The sequence below is a fragment of the Lagopus muta genome, chromosome 6 (assembly GCF_023343835.1).
Source record: "Lagopus muta isolate bLagMut1 chromosome 6, bLagMut1 primary, whole genome shotgun sequence".
Classification (NCBI taxonomy): Eukaryota; Metazoa; Chordata; class Aves; order Galliformes; family Phasianidae; genus Lagopus; species Lagopus muta.
The window spans coordinates 8,915,763-8,937,822 of record NC_064438.1 but is presented as its reverse complement, the minus strand read 5'-3'; the positions used below and the strand labels follow the sequence as shown (position 1 = coordinate 8,937,822).

General features: G+C 42.1%; 1 protein-coding gene across 1 annotated transcript in view; it reads right to left on the bottom strand.

Moving 5' to 3' along the window:
* The window catches only part of LOC125694658 (collagen alpha-1(I) chain-like), a 44,028-nt gene extending 22,052 nt beyond the window's left edge, over positions 1-21,976 (bottom strand). Inside the window, exon 1 of the mRNA XM_048948209.1 lies at positions 21,114-21,976. The gene's annotated coding sequence lies outside the window, so the exon portion shown is untranslated. The remainder of the gene's footprint in view (positions 1-21,113) is intronic.
* Between the last annotated feature and the right edge of the window lie 84 nt (positions 21,977-22,060).

The following is a 22,060-nucleotide window of genomic DNA, read 5'->3' as shown; positions in this document are numbered from 1 at the left end:
CGCTTTCTTGGCTGAGTGCTCCCTTCATACTCTGTAGGTATCCCTGGTGTATCTCCCAAGGCAGGCTCTGCACAATTGCCCAGCACCAAGAAGTGTGGCTGTTGTGACCCCAGGTAGCTTAATTTTATAATTGCTGTCTCAGATAATATGTACTCAAACCAATCTTCCAGCCTTGTAACTATATCAGAATCTCCTGAAAGCATGTGCTTTCCCTGGCCTCAGTTCCCTTTCTGAAGGTTCCAAGAGAAAGAGCATGTTTTCTGCATGTTTCATTCATGCAATAACAGGAAATCCCATAGAGAAAAGAACAAGAGATTTCACTGCTTCCCAGAACATTTAACACCTTGATGGCTAATTTGACTTAGGACAAAATTAACTTTAAAAAAGCCACAAACAAAGCACACACCAAAAACATCAACAAAAACAAACCAAAAAACTCACCATTCAGCAGTCAGCATTAAGCCAAAATTGCAAACTTGCTTTGACCTCTGTGGAGCTGTCATTCCCAAAACATTATCAGCACACTTGACTACTCTACTACACTGGAGATTTCTGATCCACAGAATCCAACTCTAAGAATCTGAAAACAGAGGCACAGTGGCACAATTTGCCACAGGCATCAACTGAGTAACATCAGCAAGGAATCACAGTATACTAAGGTAGTTGATGCCCTTTGCAGTAACTGATTTGATTCACAGCACAGTTAATTTCTGGATCATCCCAGAGGTACTGTGGCACTATTTAAAATGAGAAGTGAAATTATATAATTTGTAAGTATTAGGGTAGCAGATTCTGGTAGCTCTTCCAACTTTCAATCAAAAACTTAATGGTCTGGCAAAAGTCCTTCAGACAATAAGGACAAACACAGAATTTGGATGTGAATATTGGCCATGTCATGATCTTTACAAGGATAAAAATGCAACCAATATTAAACTGACTCCATAAAAATGTTTCCAAACTCACATCTGCCTGATAGGTTTGCCAGCTCTCTGGCCTTTTAAAATTTTGGAGGCAATGTTCACTTTGAAATCAAACTTTTGGGGACTTACTGATTTGTGATTTGCTGCAGACTAGTTACTGACAGCTGCTATGACGGATATTTGTACTTTCCTTTGAAGTTCAGCACTTGCCCCCCTAACACGTGAAGACACTGACTCACAAACAGACAAATTTAACCGATGGTGCCTTCAACAGCCTACTCTTTAATACCCGCATCAGGAAAGCCAGAATAACCCATCCAGCCATTTTTAAAGTAGTCCCTTATAAAATCAGGGCCAACTCTAATTATGTTACAGACTGGGGTAATTTGCAAGCATTTTGGCATACATTTCAACTGCCCCCACAGTAAAGGTGACAATTGCTGGCAGAGACAATTCCCAAGCATTGGGAAGACCTTCATTTCCAAGCTGAGTTCACTGCGCTGCAGCCTATTGACTTACTCTTGGGTGTTATCTACCATCATTTTTATACGAGACATTAACAGCATGTTGCTTATGAATCTCAAAGATAACTTCATCTTCGTTCTTAGAATATTTACTATATATATAAGTCCTTTGTTTAAAAAAAAAAGCAACAGACAAATGCTGAAGTTTTGTTATTGGATTGTTGATTCAAAGCGAAATACGCTACCAAATTATTTCCTTCTAAAACATAAGAGATATGAAACTGCAATACTGTAGTTCAGCTTACATCACAGAATCACAGAATGGCAAGGTTGGAAATGACCTGCAAGATCACCTAGTCCAACTGTCCTCCCATTACCATTACTATCACAAGCCTCTAAGCCATATCTTGTAGCTCCTCATCCAGATGCCTCTTGAACACATTGCCAGGGACGGCGACTCCACCACCTCCCTGGGCAGCCATTCCAGCATGTAACCACTCTGAGAGCAAAAGTCCTTCCCTATGTCTAATCTAAATGTCCTCTGATACAACTTGCGGCCATTTTCTCGGGTTCTGTTTGTTGCCTGGGAGAAGAGGCCAAATCCCTCCTCATCACAACCTCCCTTCAGGAAGTTGTAGAGTGCAATAAGATCTCCTCTGAGCCTCCTCTTCTCCAGCCTGAACAATCCCAGCTCCTTTAGCCACTCCTCATAAGACTTGTGCTCCAGACCCCTCACCAGTTTCGTTGCCCTCCTCTGGATGTTCCAGAGTATTTTTTGTAGTGAAGAGCCCAAAACTGAACACAGTACTTGAGGTGCAGCCTCACCAGAGCTGAGTACAGGTGGATGATCACCTCCCTGCTCCTGCTGGCCACACCATTTCTAATGCAGGCCAGGATGCCGTTGGCCCTCTTGGCCACCTCGGCACACTGTTGGCTCACGTTCAGCCGAGCATCAACCAACACCCCGAGGTCCCTTTCCTCTTCACAGTCATCCAGCCACTCATTCCCAGGCCTTTGCACTGCATGGGGTTGTTGTGGCCAAAGTGCAGGACCCAACACTTGGCCTTGTTGAACCTCATCCCATTTACCTCAGCCCAGTGATCCAGCTTATCTAGATCCCTCTGAAGGGCCTCCCTACCCTCAGGCAGATCAACACCACCTCCCAAGCTTGGTGTCATCTGCAAACTTACTGATGGTACACTCAATTCCTTCATGTAGGTCATCAATAAAGATATTAAACAAGATGGACACCCAGACCTCTGGAGGACACCACTCATAACGGGTCACCAGCTGGACTTAACTCCATTAACCACCACACATTGGGCACAGCCCTCTAGGCAGTTCCTTACCCAAATAAGACTATACCTGTCCAGGCCGAGAGCAGCCAGTTTTCCCAGAAGAATACTGTGAGAGACTGTGTCAGAAGCTTTGCTGAAGTCTAAGTAAACTGCATCAACAGCCTTTCCCTCATCTACCAGTCTGGTCACCCAGTTGTAGAAGGAGATGAGGTTGGTCAAGCACGACCTGCCTTTCATGAACCTGTGCTGGCTGGGCCTGATCCCCTGGATGCCATGCACATGCCTTGTGATTGCACCCGAGATGATTTGCTCCATAAGTTTCCCTGCTAGAGGCTGACAAGCCTCTAGTTCTCCGGATCCTCCTTACGGGCCATCATTATCTGAATGCAAACACCAGCTAGGTTGCAAGTGTTCTAAATGTTTTTTTAAAAGTAAGTTTGCAGCATTTTAACTGCATAACATAAAGGTACAGGCTAGACTAGACACAGTTTTTGTATTTTGTTAAGCCTTAGCTAATTTATGAGAGGAAAAACACAATGAGGCCTCGGTTAATCTCTTTCTCATCTTTCAAAGTATTAGTGTGCAGTAGTCTACATCCCTAAACTAGAAGACTGTTCCAGTCATGCATCAGATAAAAACCTGATGAATTCAGATGAAATATCCTTCATGCAATTACCTTATAGGGGAAAGTGGCTCAAAGCCTCCTCTGTGCTCTGCAGAGCCTGCTTTACCTCTCCGATGTGTAGAATTAAACTCAACAGTGAAATAAGGGGCACTTGTTGTTCTCATTTGCATCCCTATGTAGAGCTCCTGATAGTAGGTCTTCAAGGAAAGCTCATGAATTGACAGACATACGGTGGAGACATCAAATAAATGGTTAGTTTTTAACAGCTTTCCCATGGTTAAGAAGGCAGGTTGGGAACGGAAGCTAGGGAAGGGGCCCAGTACCAGGTTCGCTGGAGTTCAGGAAGTGTTTAGATAATCAGAGAAAGGATTTGAAAAGGTGTCCTGTGTTGAGTCAAGAGTTGGACTCCAAGATCCTTTAAGGCCCCTTTCTACTCAGGATATTCTATGATTCTGTGATCTTCTACTGCTATGGAACTTCCACTGCTTTCAAGACCTGAACAAGAATTATCTTACTGCTCATTGAAATATTAACTGAAGTTCTGAAGAGAACTGGAGAACTGATTGATCTCATGTGCATATGAGAAGTACATAGTACACTCCAAAATGATTATGGTACATAATACACTATAAAATACTTGCTCATTTTCTTTGGACTTAAGACAGAGCAATTGGTCTGATTGATTAGTATTTCAACTTAGAAAAGGCTCAAAAAGCTCCCCTTTTATTAAAGAAACTGGGACAATTCTAAATTCTTCATATGTAGCTTTGAATTTTTATAACAGGAACCACAAAACGTACCCGACATTCAGTAGAACACATAATTCCCAAAAATTCTTAATTAAATATGTTATAAATTTTACATTTAAAAAAAAATGTATGTAATTGCAATTTAATTGTAACTGCATTATGTTTTTAAGCAATTTGTTACAGGTGGATTATAAGATTTCCTTTTTCATAAGGTTAATTCAGCTTAACTTTGCCATCACACAAAAGTGTATTTTTATTTTTATCTATTCAGATGTTTAAATCATTAGAATTAGTTTTACACAATCAGATTCTAAGGAGGCTTACTCATATTTGCAGATGGAGATCGTTTGGCCCAGTCCAGCAAGAGGACTTATGGCTTCAGCAGTAGGAATGGCTGAATTAAATGTATATCCACTTCAGCAGCATCAGAATGAAGACGAATCCTTTAAAAGATAAGACAAGTAGGAGCTTTCACTAATACAGTCATCTGTAGGGTGGGGTAGTTCATTGAAACCTTTTTGCTCTATGCACTTTAAACTGCAAGGGAGCAAATGCATGTGAATGAGCAATCCCCCTCAAGAGCTTTTACAGGCAACCTGAGGAATTACTGTTACTCAAATTATAGTCCCATCCCCAGGACTATATAACTTACAAATGCAGGAGGGAGAGAGTATTACACTCTGAATTTTACTCACTGTTCTCCTGCAAGACTTGTCATTCCCTGTAGTCTGTTCCCTCTCCCTCTGTTCTGGAATCTTTTTCCATGTTAACCAATTTCTTGCTGTGCGTAGATTGTAAACTTCCATCATAGTGACAACTAACTAAAAGTTCAAGTTCTACTTAAAGAAGAACCTGGGTGTCCTGATGGATGAAAAACTCAACATGAGCCAGCAGTGTGCTCTTGCATCTTGGAAAGCAAATGGTTTCTTGAGCTCCATCAGAAGAAGGGTGATTGTTCCTCTCTACTCTGCTCTTGTGAGGGCCCAGCTGGAGTACTACATCCAGGTTTGGAGCTCCCAGTACAAGAAAGACAGAAGTGTTGGAGAGGGTCCAGAGGAAAGCCACAAAGATATCAGAACTGGAGGACCACTCCTACAAAGACAGGCTGAGGGAACTAGGCTCGTTCAGACTGGAGAAAAGAGGGTTGCAGGGTAACCTAATTGCAGGCTTTCAGTACCTAGAGGGAGCCTACAAGCAGGAGGGAAGTCAACTCTTTGAAAAGGCAGATAACAGCAGTACAAGGGGAAGTGTCATACAAGTTGAGGGAGGGAAGATTTAGGTTGGATGTCAGGGGGAAGTTCTTTACTATGGGAGTGATAAGGTGCTGGAGCAGGCTGCCCAGAGAGGCTGTGGATGCCCCATCCCTGTATGCCAGGTTGGATGGAGTGCTGGGCAACCTGATCTAGTATTAAACAGGGAGATTGGTGGCCCTGCATGTGGCAGGGGGGTTGGAGATTCATAATCCTCAAGGTCCCTTCCAACCCAGTTCATTCCATGATCTTGTGAACACTCACCTGCATCCAAAGAGGTAGGCCTGCAAGAAAGACTCCACAAAGGAGAAATCCCCAGGAAGAGATCCTTCCCCAGTGGCAGACAGCCCTTAAATGGGGTCTAGGAATTGCCTTCACCTGTGCTCCTAGGGCTGACTCAGTCCTTGCCTCAGGTGATCAATCAGTGGTTCAGGCTGTGACTTTACAGTTCCCATACACCAGGCAGCCAATTTTATTTAAATATATAAAAAAAAGTTTTCCATGTTGATTGGTTTGTTTTGTCATAGTTCTGTACTTGATCTGTACCAAAATGGTGTTACATTTCAAGCTACGGCAGGGGAGATTTAGGCTGGACATGTGGAAGTATTACTTTTCAGAAAGGGTGGTCAGGCACTGGAATGGATGCCCAGGGAGGTGGTGGAATCACCGACCCTGGGGGTGTTCAAGGAAAGACTGGATGTTGTGTTGAGGGACATGGTTTAGTAGGAGCTATTGGGAATAGGTGAACGGTTGGACTGGATGATCTTTTAGGTCTTTTCCAACCTTGGTGATTCTATAATTCTATGATTCTATGATACATTCAGGTATCACCAAGATGTGGACTGAGTTGCTTTGAACATAAGTAGTACTGGTCACCACCTCAAAATGTGGCTTGAATCAGGAGGAAAATTCAGGTCTTTTGGGATAAGACGACCCAAGAGGACTATTCTGCTTTTACTTCTTGTTATTTTTTTTGGTAATGGGTTCTCTCCTACATGGATCTTACTTCTTTTACTCCCTCTGATGACATCAGCATTCTCCTGTGAATCCTGGAGACACCTGGGTTTGAAGGCAGTTTGAGAGAGGGAAGGAAAATGCCTGAGTCCCACTGAAATCCTATGAGAGCAAAGCCCCAGCCTTCAGTCCTGCTGTTTTATTTTCTCTTTTATTCCTTCAGAATGGAATTAATAGCTCTTTGATCAATACAAAAGTATTCAGATATAACTTCTAGCTCAGAAACTGATGATTGCTGAAATTTGGGAGGAAATGCAGCAAAAGGGTCCCTCAATACCTGACTTCTTATGCCTTCTGTGTAATCACCTGTTGAGTTTCGATTCAGTCGCTGTGACTTGCACTAAGTATATAATAATGTTCAATGTTCATTAACCAGCTCGCTAGTTTTTATGATAAAACACTTTGTTGCTCATCTAAAACCAGAACAGAAATCCTTAAATACTGTAAACTTTACAATTGTTTTCTCTTGCCAGAGGATAGAAAACCATGTGAAACCCTTAGGCAGGATCTCCCCTGAGGCAAAGGAAGGAAAAAGTCCAATATATTAATTGATTCCTATCTTGCAAGCAATCCACGTGGATTCACGTAGACCGTGGGGAAATATTTTTGTGTAGTCCCTGTATCTGCGCACAGGGCAGAGCCCTCTGACTTGATCAGATTAAGGCTGTGACCAAGGCATAAGGTTTATTATTTTTTAAAAGGACATTTTCCCTACACTCAGGTTGCCCGTCAGTGTTTCTGTAAGGCTGGTGGAGATGGTATGACTCTCCCATGGAAATGGAGCGATCAGAGGAAGGCATCACTGCTGCTGTTGGGAAAGAGTCACCATCAGACATGTAAGTCTTCTGCTCTCTTCCCCCTCTAAGGCTGTCTCTTTCCTTCTCCATTCCTCCAAATCATTATTTTTCTCTTCAAGGACTGAATCGTGGCACTTTGCCGGTGTCCTTGTTAAGATCTCCACTAGAAAAATGCTTTTGCTTAAGAAAATAACATCACGGGAAAGGCCATGGCAACACAAACACTTATTTTGCCAGAACACATTTATACTGGATGGGTGGGTAGTTCAGATGGCCATGAACACTTAATAAAGCTCATTTTTCTGTAATTCCCCAGAGCACTTTTTTAAAAATAAAATAATAATAATAATAATAATAATAAAAAGACTATCATAGAGAGACAGGCATTTTAGTGGAAACTTCCAGATTTAAAACAAATATGACTATTTACATTTCACAATTTCTTTTTGTCACCTTAGCAATCTAGGGAAGACAATTTCCAGCTTAAACAGACTGTATCTCATTATGCCTTTCCAACTTTTCAGTCTTCTCTTTCTTATTTTTCTGTCCAAAATCCTAATAACAGCCTGTAACACATTTACATTCCTGCATTCTTGCCCCTGTTTTGTTGGGTACACAGTATTCCCTCTTCTCTTTTTTTCCCCTCTCTCTCCCTTTGGTAATATAATCTTTCCGCATTTTTCCAGGCTTGGACAAACAGAGATGTTTTCAGTCTCCTGTTAGTGTTTAAACCAAGAGAGAGAGGAAAAAAAAAAAAAGCCTCTGGCTTTCAGACATGCATTTAAAACATATGCCAACAGCAGCAGCACAAACTTAGGATGAGAAAGACAAAGTTGTCTACCAAATTTTGTAGCTCTGGAGACTTTAAGACCAGAATGAACCAACAGATCTATTGGTTGCACCTGATCTATTTATTGTTTGTCACGGCTATTAAGTTTTATCCACTCATCACCATATTTAGAACTGCAACTATTTTGAACTTCCAGAAAAGCACACTGTTTCAAAGTAAGAACATCAAGAGGCAAATCAACCACTTCCCCTGGCATTGATATGCCCTGATAAAAGCACATGTAACTTCTCATTTGAATTGGCTGGCTTATAGCACCTGCTACTTATTTTCCCCTCTTTCTATGATATTAAGGAGCTTTTATGTCCCAAGTAACACAGAGAAGTTTTTTTTATGAACTCACCTAGTCATGGAGGGTCTATCTTTGTACAAAGTGAACACACTGTGTGGTTAACACTTGCAGTTACATGAGATACCTGTGCTGCCATAATGCCCCACTGAATGCAACCAAAGCAGTTGGCTGCATCTCCTTCCCCTCCTCTTACTCCTGGCCACAAATTCTTACTGCTTCTCTTGGACCAGGTTTGCTGCTTGTCTCACTGTGCAAAGAGATAAGTGAACCCTCTCTACAGATACAAAGGCTTTGGTAGAAAAAATGCATGCATATTCATATACCAGCATAAAGAATGCACCAAAGATCAAAGCTTTCATTACATAGACAAGACCACAATGAATTGTATTTTTGATTGATGTAATCTTCTATCAGCTTCCAAATTATGAAAATAAAACAAGCAATGCTTCTGTAAAATCACTTAGCTCCTGATCCTGCTGGTGTGAGCAGAACTCATCTATGAGCTATGTGGGAAGCTGACAGATCAGGGGCTTGCCATCTCAGACACTCTCTCAGGGGGCATCTGATAGATGCAGCTTTGCTTCCGTGTTCTGTTCTTACTGACCCTTGTGGTACTGTAAGAATCCTTGTCATTTCACGGGCTCTCCAGCTCATGACAAATCTAAGTGTGAAAACAACACGGTTTTCCTTCAAGCTACCACAGTATTTACTTTTTCTAGAATGATAGCAGCATCAGCCACAGTTAGGGAAACAATCAGCAAGTTGCTCTGCACTGTTCAAAACAGACAAAATAAAACACTTATTATAAAAAATACTCACACTGAAATGTCACAGACCTGAGCTACGAGGTATTGTGAGTGAACAAAGAAAATAGTGAAAAGCCTGGCAGAACAAACCTGGGTATACAATGGAGAAAACATTGTCCTCTCACTGGGACCTACACAAGGGATCTGCAAATTCGTTTTGCAGAGAAGGCCAAATTCCAGACTTAATGGCTGCTTGTCTAATTTTAGGACTATATGATACACTTAATCTACAGCAAGATACACAATGTTATCAGAGGGATACTGGAATTAAGATCAAGGGAATAAACTACCCTGTTGTACTGTGCTAACAATCTCAGGCTTACTGCTGTGACTGTTTCTCAGTTGGGGTAATATTCCTATCTTGATTGTCCCTGTTATTTGCACTTCAATTTGCTTCTTTCCAGTTTTCCTTGTGCTGCTGTTCCCCTTCTGTCCTTCCTGTTCCTCAAAATTCTTCTCCCTGTAATAATTTCTATTTTTTTCTCGTGTTTAACTCCAATTGCCTCCAATCAAAAAGGTTTGCTAAGCATTCTAAGTCATGCCATGTCATGTCACTAAGTTTTAATTGTTCAAAGACAGAGGAAACTAATGTGATTCAGAATATTATTTCAGGCTGCCTATAGAGTTGTGGAGAAAATGCTGCAGAAATATAAATGAGTTCATGTTTTGAATACTATAATGGATCTTTTTCTCTCTAGGGAATGCAATGAGTGTAACTACTGTAGCATGAACTATTCCACAGTAGTTGCTCCTAAATACTCCTTGCAGCTTTTAGAATAGCACAGAAATAGCTGCATGAGTTGTATCAGTCAATTTCCTTGTGTAGACAAAACCTTTTGTAAACAGGATGGCTTGGACTCACGGTCTACTTTAATGTAAGCTTACATTTTGGAGAAACTGGATCTCTCATGGATTTGTACAGCATATCAGCTAGGAAAATGGAAAGACTCCATAAACTTAGTTTTTTTCTGGTCTCTGTTTTCCATGAACCATGTTATTGTCTCTTCTCTGTCCTTAATTGTTGTATTATGATCTTTCTGGCCTCCGGCTCTTTGTTCTAATGATTAAACAGAACTAGCATTTTTTTGAGGTCATGGTGATAATATGATAGTCCCTTTGAAGGGATTCGGTCATACAGCAGTAATGCACTGTGATATTATCGGAACCTTAATTTTGACTGTTGGCAGTATAATCACTGAAAAACCCTATGTGTTTTTTAAAACTTTAAATATGTATCCAGTGGATAGAAGAACCAGCAGTAACAAACAAAACAAGGCTAAACAAGCAGAAGGCCCGTTCGGTTTCCTTTCTGGAGCACAGTGGGCAATTACTAAAAAGGAGTACAGCTGTTAAGTGGTTCCTCTGAAGAACAGCATTCTTACTACACAACCCCTCCTGTCTAAGACTGCCATCCAGAAGTAGCTTCCAAAAGAAATAATACAATTCTGCCTGAGTCTGAGATTCCTGGTAAGCCAGTGAGTGGGATTCAACTCTTGAGGGTTACTCACTCCAGCATTTTTGGGCACCTGTCTGGAGATCAAAACCAATTTTTGGCAGTGTTTGTTTTGCTTCTTCTCATGGACTACAAGGAATGCTGGAACACTGGCTTAGATTTAGAGAACTATCTTTAAAACATCTAAGGCTAGATAAGTTTCCACACCCTTGTGGTTTGTCCTACCTTTGAATTACACACATGCTAGATTTAATGTTGAACATTAGAAATCAAATAAATCACAACGTGCTGCCTTGGAAATTCATACTATTACATCAGACTTGGACAGAAGCAAAAAGGAAAAAAAAAAAAAAAAAGAGAATACTATGAATGGTATCATTCAGAACACTGGTAGATTTTTACTTCTTGACGTCAGGCCCTACTTCTACAAATCTCTGCTCAGTTAGTCTGACTGACTTCATTTCGTTTAGGGCTCGCTTTGTGAGGGGCACATACAGTCAACTACTTTTGAATTTGTTGGGACAGATTCTCGGTGAACATTCTTAACAAATAGGTAGAAGATGAAATATATTACTAGAATTTGCCAGTGATGCTAAGCAGCACTGTTACAAAAGTGTGAGGATAGTGAAATAGTAAACTGCTCATAGCCTTTCTGCAGCACTTACCAAGACGACATACGAATGTGGTTTACAAACAGTGGTTTAGCCTCTTTATCTCTGGAAAGATAATTACATAATGAATGTGGTTTACTGATAAGAAAACTGGCTTATGGGCAAATGAGTGACTGGTGTAAGATTATACACAGATGAGGTGTGGTACTGAGTATGAATAACACTCTGCAAGGAAATTGTTTCTTGACTGACACACGAGCCATTTTAAGGAATCTCCAGAGCTTGCACTGTGAGAATAACCTCTATTTTTGCAGCATGGTTTACGACAAAATACATCTTCTGTGGGCTGACTGAGGTTAAAATGAATTAACTAAGGGCTAAATCTAAGTACAGGAAAAATAAACCCATCCAAATAGTAAACAGCTGAGGGCAACACAACAGACAACACTTCAGCACTTTTTGGGCCCTTGTAGTACGTTAGAGAGCCAGTGTCAACTTCTACTGAGAGACTGTGGGATATGTGGCAAAATGACTTCTGCCACAGATCAAGGAGAAGGTGGTCTTAGAAATATCAGTGGCTGCTCCCAGGATGATCACTTTTGCCCTCTGTCCTATACTTCTTCTGGCAGCAGAAGCTGTTTGGTTGGCTCAGCCGTGGCCCCAGCTCTTCTTTGACCCCAGGACAGTAAAATTCTGTTTGGCCTGTTTGTTGTGTAGCCATTAGCTGATCTGCACTCACTGTGTAGGTTATATTGCAACTACATAGCCTGTAACTGTAAAAATCCTCTTTCTTTTTCCCTAGAAGTTACCCACAGAAGCAGAAAATTACTGTGTGAATATGAAGTAAGGAAAACAGCTCCAGGTGACAAATGCTCATAGACTGTGTACGAGCTCATACTGAGAAATGATGGGGAAAAATCAGTATTTTTTGTGCATGTCTGTTGGAAGCACATGTGCACACTGATTACAGGAAAGGGAACAAACAGCCCTTAAAACTTGTTGCAGCCTTTTGAGGAGAAAAGTAATAAACTCATTATGTGGATTCTTCCCAGCATTGTGACTAAGCTAAGAGCAGTGCATGACGTTTGCTTTGTCACACTGCCAAAAAGAAAGTTCGTAGAAGGCAGTACACTCTACTGAAAACAACTGGTTAAACACACACACCCTAAACTCACAAAGCTTGTAAGAAGAAAAAAATGTCAGGGATGGGTATGAAATGTTGAGACTTTTTCCTTTGTCGACTGTGGAGACTACATCCAGATGGTCTCTTGCGCACAGAAGTCCAAACTGCACACAATTCAGCTTTTGTAATTTAAAACACTAGGTGGCTCTCTTGGCTTTTTAATGCAGTATTTCCCAAGCTCACACAAGCTCTGAGAAGTAGATACAATTTGTAACGATGTGCTCCATTATGGACTACAAGCTATTAAAATAAAAAAAAGAAAGAAAAAAAAAAAAAAAAAAAAAAAAGAATTGCCTTCATTGCCTGTGATCAAATTAGAACTGTAGCACTGGGAGCATGACGGAATCGCTTTTCAGTTTCTCTCCTGCGTTTTACAGATCTTTCACATGATGGCTGTGTGGTGACTAAGAAGGGAGAAAAGGAAGGCTCTGAGTTCTGCTCCCATCCACGGAGAAAGCTGGCAAAAGTAGTTTTAAGCTGGTGATACACTCATTCAGTTCCTGAGCCATTTCGCACTGGCCTGTCCAACTGGCATGTGTGAGGAAAACAGTCCTTTTCACCTTGAGCTTTGAGGTGACAAGTAACTCAAGGCATCCCTCAGGCACCTGCAGATCCCTAAGGCACATGAAAAACTTTTCCTTCCCTTGGTGCTGAAAAATGCTGAAATATTGCCCTGAGGCATTAACTCTGGATTCCGTTCTTCACAAGTGATGGCTGAGCTAACTGCTAGTCAGATAGCATCTCTTCAGAACAAGAGACCAAATCAACGTTACTCTGGGGTAGAAGTGGCTCCATAACATCAAGAAGGAAAATTTATGACTAAAATACATTACATGCTTTTCAGAAGTGTCATTGGAGATGTTCAGGGCTTTCTTCTCTAGCCTTCAGCCACATTAGCACACCTACTCATCAGAAGAGAAATGGATGTGTTTTTTCCTTCCCAGCAACTCTGCAACCGTCTCTCTGAACATGGCCTTAGTAACTAAATCTTTAAAAACTTTTCATTCTTCCCATGTGTACAATTTCATCTGGAGTAGTCTTTGCAGATTATTTTGACAATCAGCAGTAGATATACCTAATGTGACCAGGTTCAGTGTATTATGCACTGTTAAAGCATATATTTATGCAAAGAAATAGAAATGGATGAAGTTTACTCATGCTGCTTTCCTAAATACCCAAATTCAGCACTTAACTACTAAATAAATACACATTTGCTTACAAGAAATTAATAATTTCCAATTATTTGGACTAGCATTTATGTCATAGTTTAAAATCTATGTCTCATTTATATGAAATAACACTGCAATCTGAGTTTTGAAGACTGAATTATCAATGTTGAAGAAACATCAATGCAATGTTCTCTTTTTCTCTAGTATTTATTAAGTTCTAAATTCTTCTAATATTTCTTTGTTTGTAAAATGAAAGGTAGCCAAAATTCAGAAAGTAGTTAATTAAGGAAGCCAGGCAATGAGTCTAACAGCTCTTTTTTTTCCTCCAGTTTTGTCTGGATCTGAGAAAGCTGCTTGCTCCCTTATTCCCTGCTTATGCCTTGGATACAGGAGAGGACAGGTATGAGCCATTCAAACTCTTGACTAATCAATCAGGGCCTCTTTCATTTCACACTTTCTTTTCTCTGCTCCGGCCTCTATTGCACGAGTCTCAGAAAGATTTCTCTATGTTTGAGCTGCTCTCTGTGGAAATTACTCCTTTTCAGCAGCATAATGCAGCAAACAGCTTTATGATGTCCAGGGACCGTCCAGTGAGACCCTTTGCCCTTCTGTGGTAACACCATATGCTTGAGTGTGGCAATCTATGACACACTCCTTTGGCTTAATAATGCACTGCTTTGACCTGTCTGTGTGTCAGTTAGCAGACATCTCTGCAGTGTACTGGTGGCAGACATGAGCTTACACTGCCTGCAGTCTTAGCAAGAGCTAACAGTTCAAAGAGCTGAGCTACATCTGGTCATACGATATTTGGATCAAAGCTGGCTCACAGGGCACAATGCTGCGTAGAACAAGCTCACCACCACAGGACACTGTGAACACCAAAACAGACAGGGTTAAAAATTACATTACATTACCCTAGCATTACAGGTGAGGCACAACAGGGAAAGGATTGCTTTGTCTTTGGTACCATCTACTCATACTCCTTCTCACAATGGATTTCTCTTTTAGGGCTGGCTGGGCATTAGCAACAAATGGAAAAGGTTGCGAGGGGGTACGGTCAAAGATGTGCAACTAGAGAACCAGAGCAAAACCATGAGCAGAACACCATTATCCACCAACCCTTCAAGGTATCCATGGAACCCAAGGCCTTCCCAGGGAGAAAAAGAACAATAAGAAGGAAGCAATTGATCAGGGGCACTAAATCAAAAAGGAAAGGCATGTGAGAGCTGCAGGATCTGCATGAATATAGAAGGAATTGAGTGAGGCACTACACGCAGAAGTTCTGATGGTGTATGCAGTGTGAAAGCACACAAGGTGGACACCACCTGACAATGCTCTCCCTGCAAGTGAGAGAACAAAGCAACAGAAACATAACTGCCTCTGGGAGCTCTCTGATGCCCACTGGAGAGAGAGCACTGGGCTTTTCTCCATATCTTGACCTTGTATGCTCTTAAGCAATGTGGAAATCTACCTTTGCACAGGGATGTGGTCCTCTGCTTGTGACAGCAGCTGAAAACTTGATAATTTCCTTCCCTGCATCCATACTGGATTAAGTTCCGCTTGTGCAGGAACTGTGAATCGGTGACGTTTTCTCAGACCCTCACAAAAGAGCACAAATATGACATGTGTATGTGTGCTGATGTTTTTGAACGAAAAGGAATTTCCTCCAGGTGAAGGAAGAGACTGGAATTTTGTGAAATTGAGAAGCACCACAGGATCAAGCAGGCAAACGAGTCATTTTGGAACCAGAGATAAACATCTCTAATAACACAAACACCTCTCTTCCCCTTCTACTTTTTACGAACCAACAGTCTAAATAAAGTGGAATGGGAGCAAGCAGTTATATAAGATGAAATCTGCATTCCTTGCATAACTGCTGTTTACATAACGGCAGCAAGGTCAGCAGCCGCAAGGAGAGCAGCAACGCCGGCAGCAGCAGGTGGTGCCACAGCCCAGGCAGTCAGCGCTGCACCAGCACCCGCATCTGGCCGACTGCTGCGGCTCGGATGGCAGCTCCTGCTATTGGGTAGCGGCAGGCTTGCAGTGCCTCTTGGCAAATCGCATTTACAGAAAAGAGACTCTCGTTCTCCCGTCATTTACAGGATAGAAAGAAAGAAAAAAAAAAGGATGGAAAATGTCACAAGCCACCTGTAGATACTGTTTTAGAGGAGCTTTACAGAAAGAACACGAGGCTTGCCACAGAAATTTTGCATGTATGATTAGGCACAGCCCTAGCTGTGTGAGTGAGGATGGTCTGGAGACGCAGCAGACTGATGTGGAACCCCAGGCACATAATATGAAGTTATATGAAGTTCATATAAGTTTATGCCTAAACCATATCTTTCATTTCCCAGTTTCTGGGCACAGTTCCACATTCCATCTGCAACACACAGATACCTGACAGTTGGGAAGAAACTTCGAACTCGAGGGCCAAATAATCCAGATGCCAACCCTAGCCACAGATGATCACAAAAACCCCAACGTAAAAGCAACGGCAATGCAAAACTTACTGTCACTTAATGAAATAATGTGCATTTCCACTGCAAAAGTAATATGAAAAACAATTTTAAACATATAAGTATGGGTTTCACTACTGATTTCTGAAGAAACCAAATAATTCAGAATATTCTTTATTTTAGGGGAGTTCCAAAACAGACCACCGACTTCCCATCTGGGGGCCAAAATTTCCGTCTTTCATTATTTATCTTGCACCAGCCAAGTTGAGTTTATTAGAATGCTACTTGCTGAATGTTCTATGTGCATCCTGAGCAAATAAAAATCCTCCTGAAACAGCCATGTAAAATGGCATCGTACATCAGTGGTGGTTAAAAAGGATTTCATTTGGACATTACGTAACAGATGTGAAATGCAACTTTCAGAAAATCCTCCTTTTTATAAATCAGATTAAGGATCTTTCAGCTCCACATACAGGTTTATCTCGTAATATAGTGATATCCCTTTCTTAGAACAGAGACAACATTTCAGACAAATTATATGTAACTTCAGAGCAAAGTGGTCTTCTATCACAGGTAAATACCTGCAAATCCAAGCTCAGTAAGTTTAAGTTCCAAACTAGCATTTAACATGGCTGCTGTGACAAAGCACGGCAATTAGCAGAATGCCAGCAAAAAATTTTCCAATGTAGCTTGTGATTCCAGCTTACAATATAAATACACCAAAGTGTCCCATCTTCCTCGTAAAACCTTGTGCAATAAAATGTCATGGTACGTTCCATTTATAAACTCATGGAAAACTTCTATTATGTTATTTCAGACTGAAGTTGTTAGGACCGCAGTTGTTGGGACCACTCTCCCTGAGAAGTATTTCCTAACATCCAGTCTGAATCTCCTCTTGCACAGCTTGAGGCCACTTCCTTTTGTCCTTTTACATGGGAGAAGAGACCATAGCCTCCCTTCAGGTAGCTGTACAGAGCAGTAAGGTCACTCCTGAGCTTCCTTCTCTCCAGACTGAACAATCCCAGCTCTATCAGCTGCTCCTCATAAGACTTGTGCTCCAGACCCCTCACCATCTTAGTTGCCCCTCTCTGGACACACTCCAGAGCCTCGATGTCTTTCTTGTAGTGAGGTGCCCAAAACTGAATATGGTACTCATGGTGCGGCCTCACCAGAGCTGAGTACAGAGGGATGATAACCTCCCTTCTCCTGCTAGCAACAATATTTCTGACAGAAGCCAGGAAGCCACTAGCCCTCTTTGCCATCTGGGCACACTGCTGCCTCACGTTCAGCTGAGTGTGGACCAGTACCCCCAGGCCCATTGCCTCTGCACAGTCTTCCAGCCATTCTGTCCCAAGCCTGTAGTGTTATCTGGGGTTGTTGTGGCTGAAGTCCAGGACCCAGCACTTGGTCTTGCTGAACTTCTTCCTACTGGCCACAGCCCAGTTATCCAGCCTGTCCAAATCCCTCTGTAGGCTCTTCCTGCCCCCAGACAGATCGATACTTCCTGCCAACTTGGTGTCATCTGCAAACTTACTGAGCATGCGCTCAATGCACTCAAACAGGTCATCAATAAAGATATTGAACAGGACATGCCCCAGTACCAACCTCTGGGGACCACTACTTGTGACCAGTTGTCAGCAGGATTTAACTCCATTCACCACCACTGTCTGGGCTCAGCCCTCCGGTCAGTTCTTTACCCAGTAAAGAGTGCGCCTGTCCAAGTGCAACTGTCCATGCCGCTTTCCCCAGGACAATACTGTGGAGACAGTGTGAAAGGCTTTGCTGAAGTTCAGGTAGACTACATCAACAGCCTTCCCCTCATCTGCCAGGCGGGTCACTCGGTCACAGAAGGAGACCAGGTTGGTGAAGCAGGACCTGTCTGTCAGTAGACGTAATTTTCAAAACATTCTGCATTTTATGTGTGTGCAGATGCAGCTTGTAAGTGTATAATCCTAACAACACAGCTATCCAAGATGTGGTTTATCAAAACTGGGCCTAATAAACGCTTCTCCTCCTTTATGCCTTTTAGCTTATTTGCTGCAATGGCATTCAGCACTCTCCAAAACATAGAAAATTAGCCACTTCTATTTAGAATAGGAAGAAAATGTTAAGATTTTTGAATTTTAATTTAACTCAGTTTTCTGTGTTGGGAGTCCTTAACTGGGTCTAATTCAAGTACAGGGCTGAATACTCACGTTTGAGGAATTTCTACAAGTTTTGGATGCTATTTGATTTCCTGACTTTATACAACACAAAGACACAATTTACTCTGTGTTATTTCAATCGCTCTTTGGAGTAACTGCCTCATTTTTTTGAGTCATTACTCTTTTCCGTTATCACAGAACCACAGAGTGGTTTGGGTTGGAAGGGACCTTAAAGATCATCTAGTTCCAAGCCGCTGCTATAGGCAGGGACACCTCCCAGTAGACCAGGCTGCTCTCAGCCCCATCCAGCCCGGCCTTGAACGTCTCCAGGGAGAAGCATCCACAACCACTCTGGGCGATCTGTTCCAGTGCGTCACAGTAAGAATTTCTCACAGTAAAGAATTTCTTCCTAATACCTAATCCAAATCTACCCTCTTCCAGTTTAAAGCATATAAAAGAGGGGGAACAGCTGTTTAGAAGGGTGGATAGTGATAGGACAATGGGGAATGGTTTTAAACAGAGATAGGGGAGGTTTAGGTTAGATATTAGGAGGAAGTTTTTCACACAGAGTGCTGATGTACTGGAATATGTTGCCCAAGGAGGTTGTGGATGCTCCATCCCTGGAGGCATTCAAGGCCAGGCTGGATGTGGCTCTGGGCAGCCTGGTCTGGTGGTTGGCGACCCTGCACATAGCAGGGGGGTTGAAACTAGATGATCATTGTGATCCTTTTCAACCCAGGCCATTCTATGATTATATGATATAAAGTCCCTCTCCAGCTTTCCTGTAGGCCCCCTTCAGGTACTGGAAGGCAGCTATAAGGTACTTTGGAGTCTTCTCCAGGCTGAAGAGCCCCAGCTCTTTCAGCCTCTCCCCATAGGAGAGGTGCTTCAGCCTCTGATCACTTTTGTGGCCCTCCTCTAGACCTGCTCCAACAGCTCCATATCCTTCTTGTGTTGGGGGCCCCAGAACTGAAAACAGTACTCCAGGTGGGGATCTCACAAGAGCAGTGTGGAGGGCCAGAATCACCTCCCTCTCCCTGCTGGTCACATTTCTCTCAATGCAACCCAGGATACAGATGGCCTTCAGGGTGGCAAACGCACACTGCCAGCTCATGTTGAATCTCTCATCACCTGACACCCCCAAATCCCTCTCCTCAGAGCCGCTCTCAAACCATTTTCTAAATTCATTTGTTGTTTTGTTTAAAATGTTGAATCATTCTTCCCTTCTAGAGGAGAGTATTTGACACAGTGCAATTCACATTTCACACTTGGCACAAAATTCCTCTACAGCTTTTGGACATTTAACTGTATTTTTTTTGGTTTTGGAATATCTGTTACTCTTCTGTAAGTAAATGCATGTGTGTCAAGCACACAACTGATTAAAGATCAAAAGATTGAGTAATAGGTGTAGTATGGCTTGGATGCCACTAATTGGGCCCATTACAGAATAAAATATTTAATTTGATCCATTGGTTGTTCTGTTATTATGAATATTAGAGTCAATAATATGAATCTACTAGGAAAAAAAAAAAAGAATTCAAAATCCATTAGCTTTTAAGGAAGCATTGACATGAAAGCAGTATGTTTACAACAAATGAAACAATTTCAAGTGAGAATGAGAGACTATTTGCTACTTTTGATGACCGCACACCCCAACTGCAGTCATCTCCCAGACAACATTTTCCTCTTTCTAAAAATAAAAATTAATAATACAAATACATAATCAGTGCTTTCTTTTTATCGTTTCCTCAGTAGGGGTTGACATGCAAGTAAATCTTTAAAATTTCTGCTGAATGTCTTCTTGTTACAACGTCAGACTGTAAAAAAGCAGTCTAAATACCACAGACATTGGAATAACCACAACTTTCCATTACAAACAGAATTATCTCGAAAGCAGGGCTTAAAAACAGGGCTTAAAGCAGATCGATGGAATGCAAAATGTAATGAATAATATAAAGAAGCATAATCAGTTGAGTTGTGTGGTAAAAGGCAGGAGGTAACTTCTTCTGCGGTAAGATTTAAATTGTAAAAAAAAAAGTATTTATACATAGTGCAAAACTTACCTGTGGGAAATGTACCTGAAAGAAGTGAACCAAAATCCAGGCGGTTCCAGAAAAAGCTAACATTTTACATCAAGAATCAGAACATTTAAAATTACTCTGCAGACTTTGACGCGTTGCATAGAAGTATAATCCACCCACAAATGGGACTGACAGACTCCCTTATGGGTCAGATACTAAGTGCTTAATAAGGTGCTAAATGACATTGCTGGATGTTCTGAGTCTACGTGCAAAGCCCAATGCTTTATGTGCTGCACGAGCTAATGGAAGTGCACAACAGCTCCTACTGTTGAAAATATACTATTTCACAGTTGTCAGCCTAGTGTTAATTTCAATTTCCAGTGATAAGTGTGAATTGTCCACTATGAGAGCAGGGATAGGAAAGGAAAGCAGCCGGACCTGCTAGTCAAATATATGTTCTGAACATTGTTCTGTTTGCTAAGTCATTGTTAAGGTAACCTTTCAATGTAAAGTCTCCGGTCCTCATAGTATGAACTCATACTGCAGCATTTTCTTACCATGGGACACACTGAGCAGCCCGTTTCCATGAAAGAAAACTGTAGAAACTTGTTTAACTTCGATTCTGCTGTTCTTTCATTGTGGTTGACAGAAAACTAGCAATAGCACAAGAGGAAATTATCAAAATTCTCATATCCCTTAGAACAGAAATGAAATCAAGAGTGCAGGCAGGACCCATTTGCCAAGCTGAGAAGAGGAATCCAAGAAGCCATGAGATATCTAAGTTCAGCAGGCAGGGAGGGCACCATTATGATTAGAGGGTTCCTGGGATGGGGAGCAGCTAAGTTTGGGCAAATTCCTAGGAATTTGCTAGGAGAGGGAGGAGGGCAACAAGATGTAGGGAATAGGACAAATGCACCAGCAATCATGGGGCATACAGAATGACCAACAACAGGTGTCCTTTACTCATATATCACATGGGCAGGACAACTATGAGTCAGAGGCACAGACACTTACAGTATGTAGTTTCCTGGGCAGCAGATGGCTTGTCTGGCTGTAGCCTGGCAGCAGCTAATAAAGACATCCAGTTACTATTGGAAAAACATCCACAGGCAGTGTTAGCCTTTTTTCAAGAGGCGTTTTCAGTATCATTATTTTAGGATTAATCCTTGATTTTGGATGATTTTGGATGATTTTGGATGGCTGACTTGCTTTCAAATGCTCAGGACTGACACCTCCATGGTGTTTTTCATACATGCCATTTTTCATACATGGGCATAGCTTTTGTCTTTTTGTTTTTTCTTTTGCAAGTCCTGTGACAGACAGATGTGATCACGGTGACACCTGTTGATGCTGATGCAAGACTCAGAAGGCCTGGTCTTTGCAACTCGAAGTTTGCACCCTCATCTGTTTCCTTCTGTTTTTCCCCCAGCTGTGTGAGGTAATGGAACTTTTACTCAAGACCCTGAGGCTCACAGACAGAGCATTTCCTCGTGTGCCAGGCTGGGAGCACAAGGCAGGGGCAGCCCCAGAACTGCCTGACCCCTGAGGTGTGTTGGGGCACCTGCCTTCCCCCACTTGTCTTCTCACCCTGAGAATCTCGCTCCCCAGTTCCTCCATTGCCACTGCTTCCCTGCGCTGGAAAGACTCTTCTTTATTTAAATGCCCATGTGCTGTAAGGCAAACGTCCCATAAACACCTCTACACCACTCAGCTCTAGGACTCCATATCCCACAAAACAGGAACGAATTATTTCACACACTGAAGTCCTTGTTCCTGCTGACTCATGCTTGTTCTGACCCTCAGTTATTTGTCTTGGGTGTACGCAGACCTACTTATGGAGGGAGGGCCGCCTTCTCTCGACCCAAACTTTCCCACGTGAAAGCGCTTTTGGAGGCGGCCGGCACGGGGCACGGCGGAGGAAAGGAGCCGAGGCGGCCCGCCCCGGGAGCTCCCTCCCCCGT